General features: G+C 36.1%; 1 protein-coding gene across 2 annotated transcripts in view; it reads right to left on the bottom strand.

Annotated features, from left to right (window-relative positions):
- LOC114143403 (glypican-6-like) overlaps nucleotides 1-14,590 on the bottom strand; it is a 150,773-nt gene that overhangs the window by 106,103 nt on the left and 30,080 nt on the right. The gene's annotated exons all lie outside the window — the stretch shown is intronic.

The raw sequence follows: 14,590 nt of genomic DNA, 5'->3' as shown, positions 1-14,590 counted from the left end.
AGAATAAAAACTCTGCACCACGTGGCATCTAGTTCGTAGGACCTCTTTGTTTCCACACTGGGACACAAAATTATGACAATATATGAGGCTGAGAAATAAAAAAGGTAGGCATGTTAAATAGCTTTAAGAACACCAGGGGATTAAATACTGGGGGATTCAAGTTGAGAAAACAAAAACAAAATCTGATTGAATAATGTTTTTCTGTCTTAGCGTTGTTCATTGTCTTCTGTTAACCCCAGATTGGGGAGTGGGAGTCTCAGATCCAGGAGGTCCACCTAAACTCTCCTTCCCTCAGTTTATTCCAGGGGTTTCCCAAGGCATTCCCAGGTAAGACGGGACATAACAAGTGCTGGGTCCCCCAGAGGGGCGAAGATGTCCAAGAGGCATCCCGATCAAATCCCTAAACCATATGAACAGACTCCTTTTGATGCAGAGAAGCAATGGCTCTACTTTGTTCTCAGCCAAATGACAGAGCTTTTCACCCTAAAGGCCCCCACACATACTTGGGTGTACTGTGCGCACTCTGTGAGCCGCACACACTGTCCACAGACGGTTGAAACTTCATACTTGAGCACAATCCTAATAGATACTAACAAGTTTAATAATCTAGTTGAGCGCCTAGCTCTGTTTCTTCTCCATCACGGAAGCCTCAACACTCTCTGTCCTGTCAGTGCAGGACAGAGAGTGGTAGTCATGCTGCATATGCTGTATTGTGATGACATCACTGTTAGTAGCTGTTTGTTTGCATCCACATAGTGGGCCAGTCTTAGAAAAGGTTAAGCACTGTTTGTACTCCTATTTCACCCCTGGATAAAACTTAGCAGTTCTGAAGGAGCTTAGAGAGTTGTTGTGGCTTCTCTGCTTCAATATGAGTTAGTTGAGAGGAGATGAAAATCTGGTGAGAATCTCATCTGGATGCTGCCCATGAAATGTGGACATGCCCAATTGGAAGGAGACATCGAGTGCTTAAGGGGAGGATTTTATCTCACCCTTTGCTTTTCAACATTTTAGTTTCAAGTACAGATTTCTTAGGAAGGATCTGTTTAACAGAATTATTTCTTTCACACATATTTTTAATCAGGTGGTAGATTACCTGCATTTATGTGAGTTTTATTAATTCCATTTTAAAGATAAATCTGCCTTTGCTCAGGGCCTCTTCCATGATCTGACACAGAGTTCAGCTTTGGATAGTACTGAAAAAGTCAATTAGCAAGGCATAGGAATTCTAAGTGATTTCCTCTCTTGGATGATACTCACAGCCTCTGAATAGCAAGAAGCAAATTGGCTGCACACACCATTACATTACTATGACCCTGTGGATAAGCAGCTTTGTCTCAACCTGGCTGTTGGAGTGCCTCTCTGCGTGAAAGCTTCCATGCAGAGCTTTGTCAGACTAATCCATCCTGTGGAGCGTTTCCGCACCTAACAGAGAACAGAGAGGTTCTCAGAAGGATAAAAAGTGCATTGTTCATTTCTGCCCTTGTCACTACTTCTGCCCTTGTCACTATGATTTCCAAAATGACACTTTTGTCCAAGGAAGACTAAGGGCACAGCAACTGCTGGTCGCTACATGGCTCTGGTCAATCATAGTTCATTCAAGCAAGTTCCAGCTGTATGATAATATTTCACTCACAATATGTGGTCTTGGACATTTTTATGTATGACATAATGGAGTGCACACCTACAAGCATGATGTTCATGCTTGATGAATGTTCAAGAATGAAATTTAATGAGGCAACTAGACGAGCAATCCCACAAATATTTGAGAGGACTGAGAAAAAATACACTTTTTAGCACATAACTACTCTCTGTGTTTTCCTCTTTGCTCACTGGTTACTACAATAAAAACTTGGCACATTTTGGTTGTGGACAAGTAATCTGTCTGCTAATTTTGAAAAAAAAGAAGGTATAAATAATGTCTTAAGCATTTTTATCATTCCCACATTACTCCTGGTTCACTTAATAAAAACATGCCAACTACAGACTTGCTTTCTAAAGACTGCAGACTCAACTTGGACTCAAAGTTTAGGACAACTATTATTTCATGGATGAAAATATCTCCCTAAATGTAATTACTTTAGAAAATTATTAATGTTGTCCCCTTTGAGGTCCCTTATACAAATTAACAGGTTGTCATGGTTACAACGGTTTCACTATATGAGTTTTCAGTAGTACACACTAATAAAAGGAGTAAATGGCAGCATTCATGTTTGTATTTACAGTAAACAAACCTCAAACAGCTCTGACATGAATGTGCTTAATCTCCTGGTAAACGTTAATCTGATAGCAATCTATTAATTGTATTATAAAGATGACTACATTAATGTCTATCAAAGCGACCTCTAACAAATCAATTTGAATTGGGGTCATTTCAAAACAAAATTAAGTTATCTTACTTATGCTAATGTCTTTACAAATATTATTTTGGTTTTCCAGAAAAAGTATTTCCTGTCTGCTTTATAGAGAAATGTGAAATTAATGGGTGTAGGCCTATTTACATTAATTTCCTTTGAAAAAATATATATATTTATATAATTAGTGAAATGAATATTGCGGATAAATAGCTTAAATATATATTTTTAAATATTTAAAAGCATTTCATGCCAGTTTTTACAAAAACTTAAAGCTGCTGTCTTGAATTTATGTTTTAGGCACACTAGATGGCATGAACATGAATCATGAGGAAATGTCAAAAAGAGTCATGCTTACAATCAAAAGTACATTTCAGTAAAATGTTTAACAAGAAGATTTGAAAAGTTTAATCAGCAATGCAAGACCATCGCTGCTTTCCTTTCTGCTCTCCAAAAGGGAACTTACCCTTCCCGCATTTGTTCGAAAGGCTTGACATGCCAATTACTCAGTGTCATATCTCAAGTGTATGCTAAACTAAAATTATGTCAACCTCACGGTCACCATCTTCAGTCATTTTTAAATGATGCATGGAAACCAAAAGGAGAAGAAACGTTGCCAATGTACGAGGGAAGCATATCAGCACCTTTGCAGAAGGGGACAATATTTTTCATCTGTCTCCACCGACTGTGTGATCTCAGCTGTAGGCCGAGCAAACTCAATATCCAGAGGATGGGATTTTTTGTAACTGAGTTTTCAAAGTGTGTGTTTCAATATCTGACACAAAGTTTAAATTCAATAAATACATGAAAAAGAAGAATCATACTGCACCATGCCAGTGGATTTCCTACTCATTTTTGCTACAGCAGCTTGTGGAGGGACACGGTTCTCACAGCCTCTCCTTGAGGCTCACCAGTGGGACAGAGTTAACAGCATTCAGGCCATGCAGAGCCATCCATCCTGAAGTACAGAAGTGACACCAGGCTGCAGCCTGTGCCAGATGATGGAGCCTGCCACCAACTCTCTGAGCACTGTTGGCGAGACCCCTTTCGCGAGCCCTCAGAGAATTGCAGTCTTCCCGACATTCACTTAGCATAACACAGGGACACCAAAACAGAGGTTATTTATTTATGAACTCTTCCAGGAACTGTGTGTCCACATGGTTTTGGATTTCATTAGTGATGGACATGCAACTGTCAAAGAGGTTTCATCTGTAGGGGTTAAATCAATGGTGTCAGTGCCCTGTCCTCATCAGCGCCCTGGCCTCTGTGTAATTTAGTGTCATCTCTTGTGTAATGAAGGTCTTGTACCGTCAGAAGGTTACCAAGTCCTGCAGTGTCCTTTGTGTGTCGTACATCTGTGCCACGTCCTCTATAATATGTCCTCTGCTTGGAAGTATACTGGTGCAAGCCAAAATGTCATGGCCACAGTCTCTGCATTTTTTCATATTCTTCTCTTTTAACGATTTTATGCATATCAAAGGTCTAGGATATTTTTACAGTGCATAGCTAAGAGAAAAATGTATCTTGTTTTAAACACAATAATAAAACATCATCTGCATTATTTTGTTCTGAATGTCCTTATATAAAGAAAAGAACTATTGAAAACATAATTTTCTCATTTAATATATTTCTAATTGGGTTATCTTTACATTCACACCAGATATTAGTAACTTAGAAAGTTATCTTTAGAAAGATCTGGACTAAGTAGGGAGAGCAATTGTCTGGAAAACAATAAATAATCCACTCACATTGCACACTATGTTTTGAAGAATAATGTCAAATTTCATCACCTCTGAAACACTACCAACATGGAAGCTTTGAGGCAAGTACATTACAGTGTTGGCTGTTTGGAGCATACGGCACTGACATTTTTATATAATTAAAAAAAGGATACATGGGAAAATGTACTCAGATGTTCTTGACAAGAATCTGAACATGAAACAATGCTGGATTTTTCATCCAGCAAGACATGTTTTCCATCCCAAACGGACAGCCAAGGAAATAATCAATTGGTTTAAAAAAAAATCAGACTGCATAGAAGAGGCCCTCTAAAACCTTCACAGCATTTGTGTGAAAACCACACTTGAGCAATTCACACTAATTTTTCCATACGGGAAAAGTCAAAGTCTTTTCTATTAAGTATCAAATGCATTTTAGTAAATATGAAAATTAATAAATTGTAAGTAAAAAACAAGGTTCTTGGGCAGTTGAGTTTACTGGTTGATTTGAATATTGTTCAGAACAAAATCTGATTTGATGGTTATGCAATGATTGGTTTTTAAAAGAATACTGTTCCAAAAGCTTTCCAGTTACTTCAATATTCAACAAATAAATTATCCTGACAACAAAAAAAAATGCTTGGCAGGATAAGAGAAACACTTGGAAGCGTTACTCTAAAAAATACAATACTACTAAACAAGAACTCTTGAATAAATCCTATACAAACCAAATGTTTTGAAACTTGTTTTAATTGCCCCATCCCAATTTAGCAAGTACACTCACTGGATTTCTAATTTAGAACCCAGCTGGCCACAGGAGGCAAACTTCCAAAGTGCACTCTCTAAATGGGGCTAAAACTCATCACAACTTGCTCTGTGCATCAAATGCAACCTCCTTATTCAATGTATTCATACTATAAATTAATAATGCCGCTATTATATTATGCACAAAAGATAATGGGAATTACAGATCAGTCCACAAAAGCACAGGCTCAGTCTGCAACAGTGGCGCTTCGGTGGAGTAATTAAATGCGTTCCATCTATCACTCTCACACACAGAAAACAGATGTAATTTGTCCATTTTGGGATATTAATGATGAACTCCTAAAGTTGTAGGTGGAACAGTTATTCACTTTTCTTTTGGATCACAATGAATGTAATGTAAAAAACCACTGGTGATGGTTTCTGTATGTAAGTTCAGTGCTGAAGAGCAGTGAATATACTGTAATGAGGACCTTGGAGATCATCTTTTGAAGTAACCATTTGACATCAGCTATGAATTGTGGGCATCTTCAAAATTCCACTTGGTAAGTACTTCAATGAACATTAAACATGAATAATAAATATAAAGAATTAAAACTTTGTGATGCCTGGGGAAGTTGTCAGATTAGAAGAGATTTTGTATCAAGTACAAAAACAGGACTGGCCTGTCAGAGTATTGAGTACATGTTTTTAAAAGTCAGAATATCTTTTTTGTTGTGTTTGTTCTTTATTAGCCAGAAATATCTGTTACCATGAATGTGATGGATCTCATGAAAAACTACTCTTCCCATCATTCAATATTAAATGAAAGCAACTTAAAAGCTGTTTTGCTTTGACAAAACCTTAAAAGTGTGGCATATGAGTCAGAATGAAAAACTATCAGTGTATTTAAGCCAGACTTTCATCTTCACGGGAAAGTGGTAAATATGTCAAAACATTTTGTCATCCCAGCAATAATCTTGTTTATCTTACAGGCTTTCATCAAAAGGTGAATTTGATTTAAAAACTTAATTACTGTTGCTATAATATTTAATGTTTCGTTTCCTCATTTAAAGCTGACACAGATGTGCTGTACTGCATTGCAACTAAAATGCATTAAAAATATTAGCTTATGTTTGAATGATTTGCTGTTGTAGTTTACTCAGAAACAAATAGACTTAATCTTAGACTTAAACAGACCATAGAAATATTAAGTACAGTGACAATGAAATGTTCCAGAGAAAAATGGCTGAAAAACTACTAAAGTGGGAAAGAAATTAAAGAAAGGTGGTCGAAAAGTATTCACCATTTGAAATAAGTATCAACACTCTGGTCTCCTGTTCTCCGTCTTTCTGTCTCAAGTATAATGAGGTTGATTCTGAAGTGCAGTGCTGACTGTGACTCATCGCTCTCTGTTTTCTCATCAAAGCTTTGTTTCTCCACTTCTTTAAAGAGGCCACAGTATCATGCAGAGGTCCAATGTGTTGATTATGAAAAGTGAATTATTTTAGGTTCCATTTTATTCTTAATATATGCACACGTGATACTTAGCACAGTTGACTTTAATCAAAAAACATGTCATAATTCTGGCTCTGTCTGTAGAAAAAAAACTTTTAGATCCACTTAGAGTCCTGAAACATTTGTTTTCATGTTAAACGGAACACAAAACATTGTACAGACCAACTGGAGAAGTGAGCGTTATTCTTTTTTCTACAATGTTTCCAGGCTCATGTAGTTGAATAGGAGCTTTAGAACAGCAAGAAAGACAGATTAGAGAGAATGGGGTGTTGTGTTTTGAGTTGGTCTTGGTTTGGATCTGGTGTGAATAAGTGATTGTTGAAGGGAATGGGGGACACTGCAGCTCTCAGTGTTGAGCTCCATAGAGACATGATCAAAGAACTCTGTCAACCAAGACAGCTGTTCAACTCAGACTTTAGTCACCCAACCATGCGCACTAATCTCTAGCTGAAGTCTAGAGAGAAAAAGGAAAACTTGCTGACCAAACTGGACTTAATGAGCATCCACCATTCAAGAAGAGCAAACAAATGCAAATGTGATAGAAGAGATACAGATGCTTCAAACTTATATCCTTTTTTTTTAACACATTAAACTTTCAGCTGTCAATCAATAGTTTCCAGACACCAATTGGATAAAATGTAAAGTTTTGACATTTTAAATTCCACACTTTTAAATTCTGTGAATCAGTTTGTACCCACAAAGAGGGTACAACCAAAAAGTGGCGTATAGGAAATTGCAAATATGTACATTAGCAACATTAACATTAAAATATATTTTCAAATATGTTTAACATTTGGTGGCTTAAATACTGAAGCATTACTCATCTTGTTAAACTCTCTTAGCAGAGATTTTAGCGCAATTCAAATTTGTATCTTTCACTCTTTACCTACAATTTACGTAAGGATATTTTAACATCTTGTCAACTTGGAAATATAAAAATAGCTTTGTTCATAACAATTCAATTGATTTAACTGGGTATCTTTAAAAAAATCCATTTTTAATGTTAAGCCAATTGGCAGTTTATTTCTGTTACATTTCTAAAAAAATAACCAAAGTTGAACAAATGCTTTGCAGTGCTGAAAATAACTGATTGAAAAATGTATTAGCATAACAAAAATAAAGTTATAATAACAGAAAGCCTGCAAATTTGAAAAGACAACACTAACAAGTAAGTCTATATGATAAGACAGAACTGAACTTAAAGAAAATCAGAGGGAAATGTAATTGGTATGGATGAAGAGGGTCTAAATACAGTAATAACATTATTGCAATGCATTCATTTGAATGTGTCGTTCTGCAAGTTTGTTTTCCTCATTCTCCTGCTCTGCGTCAAACTGGCTCCGACATATAAGTTTGGATGGACAAGTCTTCTGTTGTTAACATCTTTAATAAACTTGGGAATAAAATGTTTCTCTGCCAGTAGATATCTACATTGCTGCTATCAAACTATAAAAATGTCCAAGCAAGGTGGAGTGAAACGCTGTGCAATCTGGAAGAGGGCAGGTATGACATGTCTTATTCACATTTTTAAAAAAGGCAGCAAACCAGTTTCTCTAAAACAAGCCTCAGAACAAGGGCAAACAAGGGGTCTGTGGAGCTACAATAAAGAGGAATTCAGACCAAAGCATTACATTTCTACTTTATGCAGACCATAAGTGAACAATTTACCAGAAAATTGAAAAGAAAATTAATAGTACGAGCAAATACTACAGCATACATCATATTTTCACGTCTCATAACTTTTGCATAGGTCTACTATTTACATTATCGAGATTTTTTTGAGCAAATGTGTGCATAGTGTCTGTCTTTTTCCTGCAAAGATCAGTTTATAGACTTGCAGTTTTAGTTCATTTTGTCCAAAAAATATTTCCTCCTCATTGTAATCATTCCTCAAAAACAGGCATGTTGCCTTGATTTTGCAATCTAACATTTTCACTGTCTTGTTATTTTTGGCATTAGTATGGAGGCATTAAATTTCCCACTGGTGATCACTGGTGGAACACATTCCTGAGCCACATAGCGGACCATTTCTCGAGAAAGTGTTCAGGACATTCAGAGGTCAACTATTTGAAAAATTGGAGCGTTTTCAAACTTCTATAAAAATGTAAAAGTTTAGTTGTTTTGGAATAGCACCATTATTACCTTCTTCTATTGGCCATGTTCTAAGTTCTGACTTTACTGAGAATATTTATGATTCTCAAGGCAATGACAACTCACACAGTTGAATCCAGATGTTTGCTCATAGTTTATCAAAATGAACATTTTCTTTTTTTTCATTGAACATTAAATCCAACTAAACCTGTTTTAATACACTTAGGATTACCAAAGTTATTTCAATAGACTGAATGCCAAAATCGATGACTTTGTGAGCTTCTAATACTATATACCTGAAGGAACACCTCAAACACACTACTTCATATTTGATATCAGGAGGAAAATCGTGGACTTCCATGCCTGAAGGTGTCAAGTTTATCTGTTTGAACAAAACACAAATGTAAAAACCACTGGGAAAATCCAGCCATTACAGAGGCTCTGTGTTCCAAACACGATTGTGTTTCGGAGCAAAATAGCAAAGATGAAGCTTGTAGGAGAAAGTCCTTATCCACAGTAAAATAAATGCAGTACCAACATGAGCTGTCAGGCAGGAAAAGTTATTAGTTATTGAAGATATGCCAGGTGATCCAATATCCTCATCATTGGATTCTGAAGAAATGGAGGGAGGTTGCAAACCTCACAACACCATCTGAACTATGAAGCACAAAGGTGGCAGCATTTTGTTGTGGGTGTATTGGTTTCGAAGTGACTGGCCGCTGCACAAAATATTTTAGATGGCATAAAGAGCAAAGAGGATCATGTAGAAATATTGAGGCAACTTCCTATGGCCTCAACTAAGATATCAAAGCTTCTTCCTATTGGACAAATGGACAATCATACCACCAAACAAGTTACAAAGTGACTAAAGAACAAAAAAAATCAATGTTAATCTAATATTTAACATCAACACTGTATAAAATGTGCAGGTAGAGCTGAAGAAATATGTGCGGTCCTAGTAGCCTACAAACCAGACTTAGAGCACTTCTTTCAGGAAGAATAGAGCCCAGCTAATTATTGTGAGAAGCTTATAGAAAAATACTCAAATGTTTTACCCAAGTCATACAACTTAACTGAAAGACAACACTGTACATACTGAGGAAATGTATGAAAATATCTGACTTTAAAAAAGTAATAAAAAACATGATCACTTTCTTAACAAACTGTAAAAGAAGGAAAGTAGATATTAGGAAATATCTACTTTCAACTGTAAGCAGATAACAAGTCCACTTAAAGAAGGTGGTAATGTCAATGAGACAGTAATTACATTTCTGCTGGTGTCATAATGAGTAGAAGCAGAGTATCAACATCTATTAGTTATAGGGTAAGCAATATTTATTTCTTAGGTTAAAATGTTTTTCTTCTGAATTAGAAATTACTTTCTAAAGAATCATTATCAGTACACTGTGATGAGAGGAATTCATGGACAAGTGTATTATGAAATCCTTTCTTGGTTTTGAGAAGACTCTGCTTCCCCTAGCAAGCGAATAAATCAATCGTTGAAGTAGTACTTGAAAGTGTTGGATTGTTGATGCTACACTGAGACCTCACATGATTTTTAAACAAGCAAGATTGGTTTATATTTTTGTTTTCAGTGTCACAAAAGATGCAAACTTCTTGCAACACTGAATAGCTATTTATGCTCGTTTATATTGCACAACTAAACTTCTCCAAAGCAGTGTCACCAAAAATGGGAGACCAAGAAATACACACTGGTAAATTAATTCCTGAGGACGAGGTTTTGGGTTCAAGACGGAGAAGCAAACGATTGTCGCAAAATCTGCTTGCTTTGATCTGGATGCTGTGAAGCATCTTACCATAGAGAAGCAAGAAGAAATTCCCATGGTTAAAATAAGTGGGTTCCCTGATGATTTGGAGAGCTCTGATCCAGAAATGTTTTTTGTGAAATGTCCTGATTAGGAGAAAGTTGAGCCCAACTGTTCTTAAGTGCAACACTCATAAACTATGCTTGATACCCCAATCAGAGATGCCAGCTAGCAAAGAATCTCTTTTCTGTAAATTCTGTAAGATGCATTTCCAAAATATGGGAACAAGAGGTGGTCTTTCTTTGTGCAGCATAAAATGTAAAAACACTGTTTTGCCACTGTGGTGGCATGTTTCATGTCAGCTCTGTACATGTTCTGAGTCATCTTCTCAGACCTAAAAGGAACATCCTTTGCTTTCAGCACAGCATGCAGCTGCTTTTTATCCGAGACTTTCTCTGAGATGACAGACGTACTCCATGCACTTCAGGACGCATGCTGCCACAGAAAATATGCAGTCATCCTAATTCATGTTGCTACCTTGGCCATATCCAAATCAGTGCGCTTTCAGTAGTCCTGTAATGTTGACATAGCTGCTTCAATCTAAGCTCTCAGCTGGCTACTGTGCCAGTAGCCTTTCTTTTTTTTTTTTTTTTTGCTCCGATAAGCAGGGGCCTGTATGCATGAATAAGCATCACAGAAAAGTTGTCTAAGAAGTGAAGACAGCAGCAGGAGATTGCCTTAAATGCCTTCTTCATATTTAAGTATGCTAGATCCAGTGTGTTGATGCCCCTAGTTAAAAAAAAACAAACAAAAAAAGAGACTAAGAGCTGTCCTGGTTACTAACACTAGACACAATTGGTATTGGTATAAAGCATTTTTACTTTTATTGCAGTACACCTGTACATTTGTGATCTAAAGACTGAGGTTGACAATTATTACCTAAATGAGCATTGAGGCATTTTTTATTATTATTTATAAAGGCTTGTGCGCTACAATTATTTCTCTTTTATGGGGTATTTAGTCGCTGTCAGACAAAAGCCTTGTACCTCCAAAACAGACGTTTTCAGGAAAGGAAGGAAGCCTCTTTCTTATTCATGTTAATTCATAGTGTTTGCTGCTTTTTCAATGCCTATTGATCAATAAAACCACAGACATGAAGGTTTATCATTAGAGCTGATTTTCCAAACCTTTTAAGAATTATGTTTATTTTTATGCAGGAGTACACAGCTTTGTGCACCCCCCCCCCACACACACCCAAGCCAACACAAAATATTAAGCATATTTTTTTAAATCTAATTTAATTTAGGTCATTCTCTGAGACACATCAGCAAACAGACATATTTTAAGAGACTAAAATCAGGAGTTTGTTGAGGCTAAGCCAAAAATATCAGTCAACTGACTTCGGAAGTGCACTTCTGCAAAGTTAGTTATATATTTTTTTCTCCCTGCGCTATATGTGGTGTTCATATGATAGAACTCTTGAGGGTCCTTGGTTGAGCATAAGGCATGCTGAAAGATGGGGTAACAGAGCCAGATGATTGGATGCTCATATCCAAGCCTTAATTCTAGTGTGCAACAGTCATTTATGGCTTCAAGATTGCTCAATAATGCATCAGAACCCACAGGCCTTCAGGGGAAGCAGCCAGTAATCAAAAAGTAAGTTAAGGTTTTCATAATAGGGGACTATAAATAACTTTGGACAGAAATGGGGGCATGTAAAATGTATAAGTGATGATTCAAACCCCATGAGGTGGATAAGCTTAACGCAATAAGAAAGCATGTGATATTAAGAGAAGTAATAACTTGATCATATATGGAAGATGATTTTTTTTTTGCATAATAGATTACATATGCCTTAAATATGTTGATAAACAATATCAATATTGTTCTGAAGTTTTAACTTCCAAAATGTTCTATTATTTTTGACATATACTACATATGTCAAACTATTTAAAAAAGGTTTAAACAATCAAGGAAACTTTGTATAAGAAATCAGTATCAGTTAAGCTTATACACAAGTAAAGCTAGCTTTCTCTACTTTCAAGGATAACATCTTTGTACTGACAATACTTTAAGTTATTGCAGTTATAACATAGGAACCGTTAGAATGAAGTACATGTACAGTTACTAAAATCGTGAACAAAATGTTCTTGCCCTAAAACTCATAGCTGTAGGAAGGTTCAGGCAGTGTGATGTAACACCAACGGCAATCATGTCATGAATGTTTTTTGTGGTGAATGTGGCTTTCAGGCATACTGCAATACAATATAGGTAAACAAAAGAACATGAATTTATGCAACTGGACATTTGTGTCTGCATGGTTATATGTCCTCTTTGTCTCTGTGTTGTGTTGACCTGGTGAGCAGTCTACCTCTTGCCCCATTAAGCACTCCAGAAAGACACTAGATCGCTCGCAAACATGCATGAATTGAGTGGGAAAAGATTCACAGATAGCTGGACTTTTTGGAGACCATAATTTAAGTTATGTTAAACCACCAATGGGTAATTGATCAATCATCAATCAGCTCAAGAAAAGCAAATTTAGTCTCAAGCCCTTTGTTTTGGTTTTAGCTTGTTTGGCAATTCTAGATTTTGCATTAAGTCTGTCCAAATGTTACAGTAATTTAGTTTGGTATGTTTCAACTATGTTTTGAAATAGTAAAAATATTATTTTAATTTATTTTTAAAGATACAAATTACTATTTTCAATGTTGCTTCTTTTTGAAATATTGCTATTTTGACAAATCTGTGTTTAGTTATCTCTTAAGCAGATTTAAACCAGATAAATAAATAACTGTCAACCAGCCTAAACACAGCACTGTCGTTCCCGGGATACTGGTCCAGGTATTTCCAACCCGTCAGATGGATCATTTAACAGTCGTCAGCGACATGTATCAAATACATCATCCTTGATGTTGTTTGGGCAATGAAACATTGATTTCTCTTTTTGCTGCCTTCCCTTTTCCTGGTTCAAGCAGGCAGTTTTAATCTTTAAACACAGAAAGTCAACAAGAAATGATTTTATAACAGTGAGCCACTGAGAGTTTGATCCAAGCTTTGAAAGCAGCTATCTTCTGCAAGTGAATGATCTGCGTTTTTGTGCAAAAATGACAGAATCTGAAACTGTATGTCTTGCATAAGATTATGTAATTCCTTGTTTTAGAGACAGCATTATTTTACTGATAAAAATCCAGCAAATTATGTTATTAAACATCACTGAACACAACTGGGCAAAGGTGTGGGTAAAACAATTCAGAATTTCAGATAACTGGGTATTTATAATGTGCATAAAGGGAGGAATTTTAATTCATAGTTTATGTTGTACTGATTAAAAAATACTAGGAATATTAAGGCTAATATTAATATATGATTCTAATACAGCTGCTATGGAAAACAACCAACACTTACTGATATTATATATGTATATTTTATATATTTCACTACCTTTCAGCACCTTAGAAAAACCTGATCACACCCCTGACACCCTCATAGCTTTTCTGTTTCAGTTAAACTCCCCACAATCCTGCACTGCATCACTAGAAAATGTCTCGTGACCAAAAAGATAATCACTGGGCATCACAAATACCACACGACAAACGCTCTCACCTCTCGCTTCAGAAAAAAACGGCAACTAGATGGAAATGAATATTGGTCGTTATATCTGGCCAGTTTTATTTATCAGACTCATACTATTTAAAAAATTACTAATATCAGCCGATATCTGATATTAATAAGCGCCAACAGATCATACATTCCACAAAAGTGTATTTACTAAATACACTTTTGTATTTATAACACTTTTGTAAGAAGACCGCCTTTAAATCCCATATTTTCTTGTTTCTCATATTTTCTAGCCATCTTTTTCCTTAATTCACCTAATCTGAGTTTGTTACAACATTTTTAATCTCTTCAAGAAATGGCCTTGAAGGGAAAAAAGCAGGTGAACAATGGACATCTGAGCAAGAATGGGATCAAGAAATAGAAGAGGCATCTTTCAACATAATGTGAAAAAAATGTAACCCTCAATCAAACTGAGCAATTGTGCTCCACAAACAAATTTGACAGCTTTGTGATAGAGCTAAAAAAGGTATCTAGTCAATGATATGTAGGTGGTCATAATGTTATAATTGTTTAGTATTTATTGCCCACTTTGTTATTTATCTTTTACCAGATCAAAAACACATAACTCTTTTGATATTGCACTATAATCTCAAGATGCTTAGCAATTATCTTTATAATATTTAATGACTCCTCCACTGTTTGTAGGTTTTGGGTCCGCAGTCTCTGTATGCCTAGTCACTGCATGGCAATGTCCAGTGATTACCAGGAGCCTCACACTAAGCCTCATCTATCTGCCTGGCTGCCTGCTAATCTGCCTGACCACCCTGCTTATTCTCCCACAATC

This window comes from Xiphophorus couchianus, chromosome 4 (genome assembly GCF_001444195.1).
Source record: "Xiphophorus couchianus chromosome 4, X_couchianus-1.0, whole genome shotgun sequence".
Taxonomy (NCBI): domain Eukaryota; kingdom Metazoa; phylum Chordata; class Actinopteri; order Cyprinodontiformes; family Poeciliidae; genus Xiphophorus; species Xiphophorus couchianus.
This window is presented reverse-complemented; position numbering and strand designations above follow the sequence as displayed.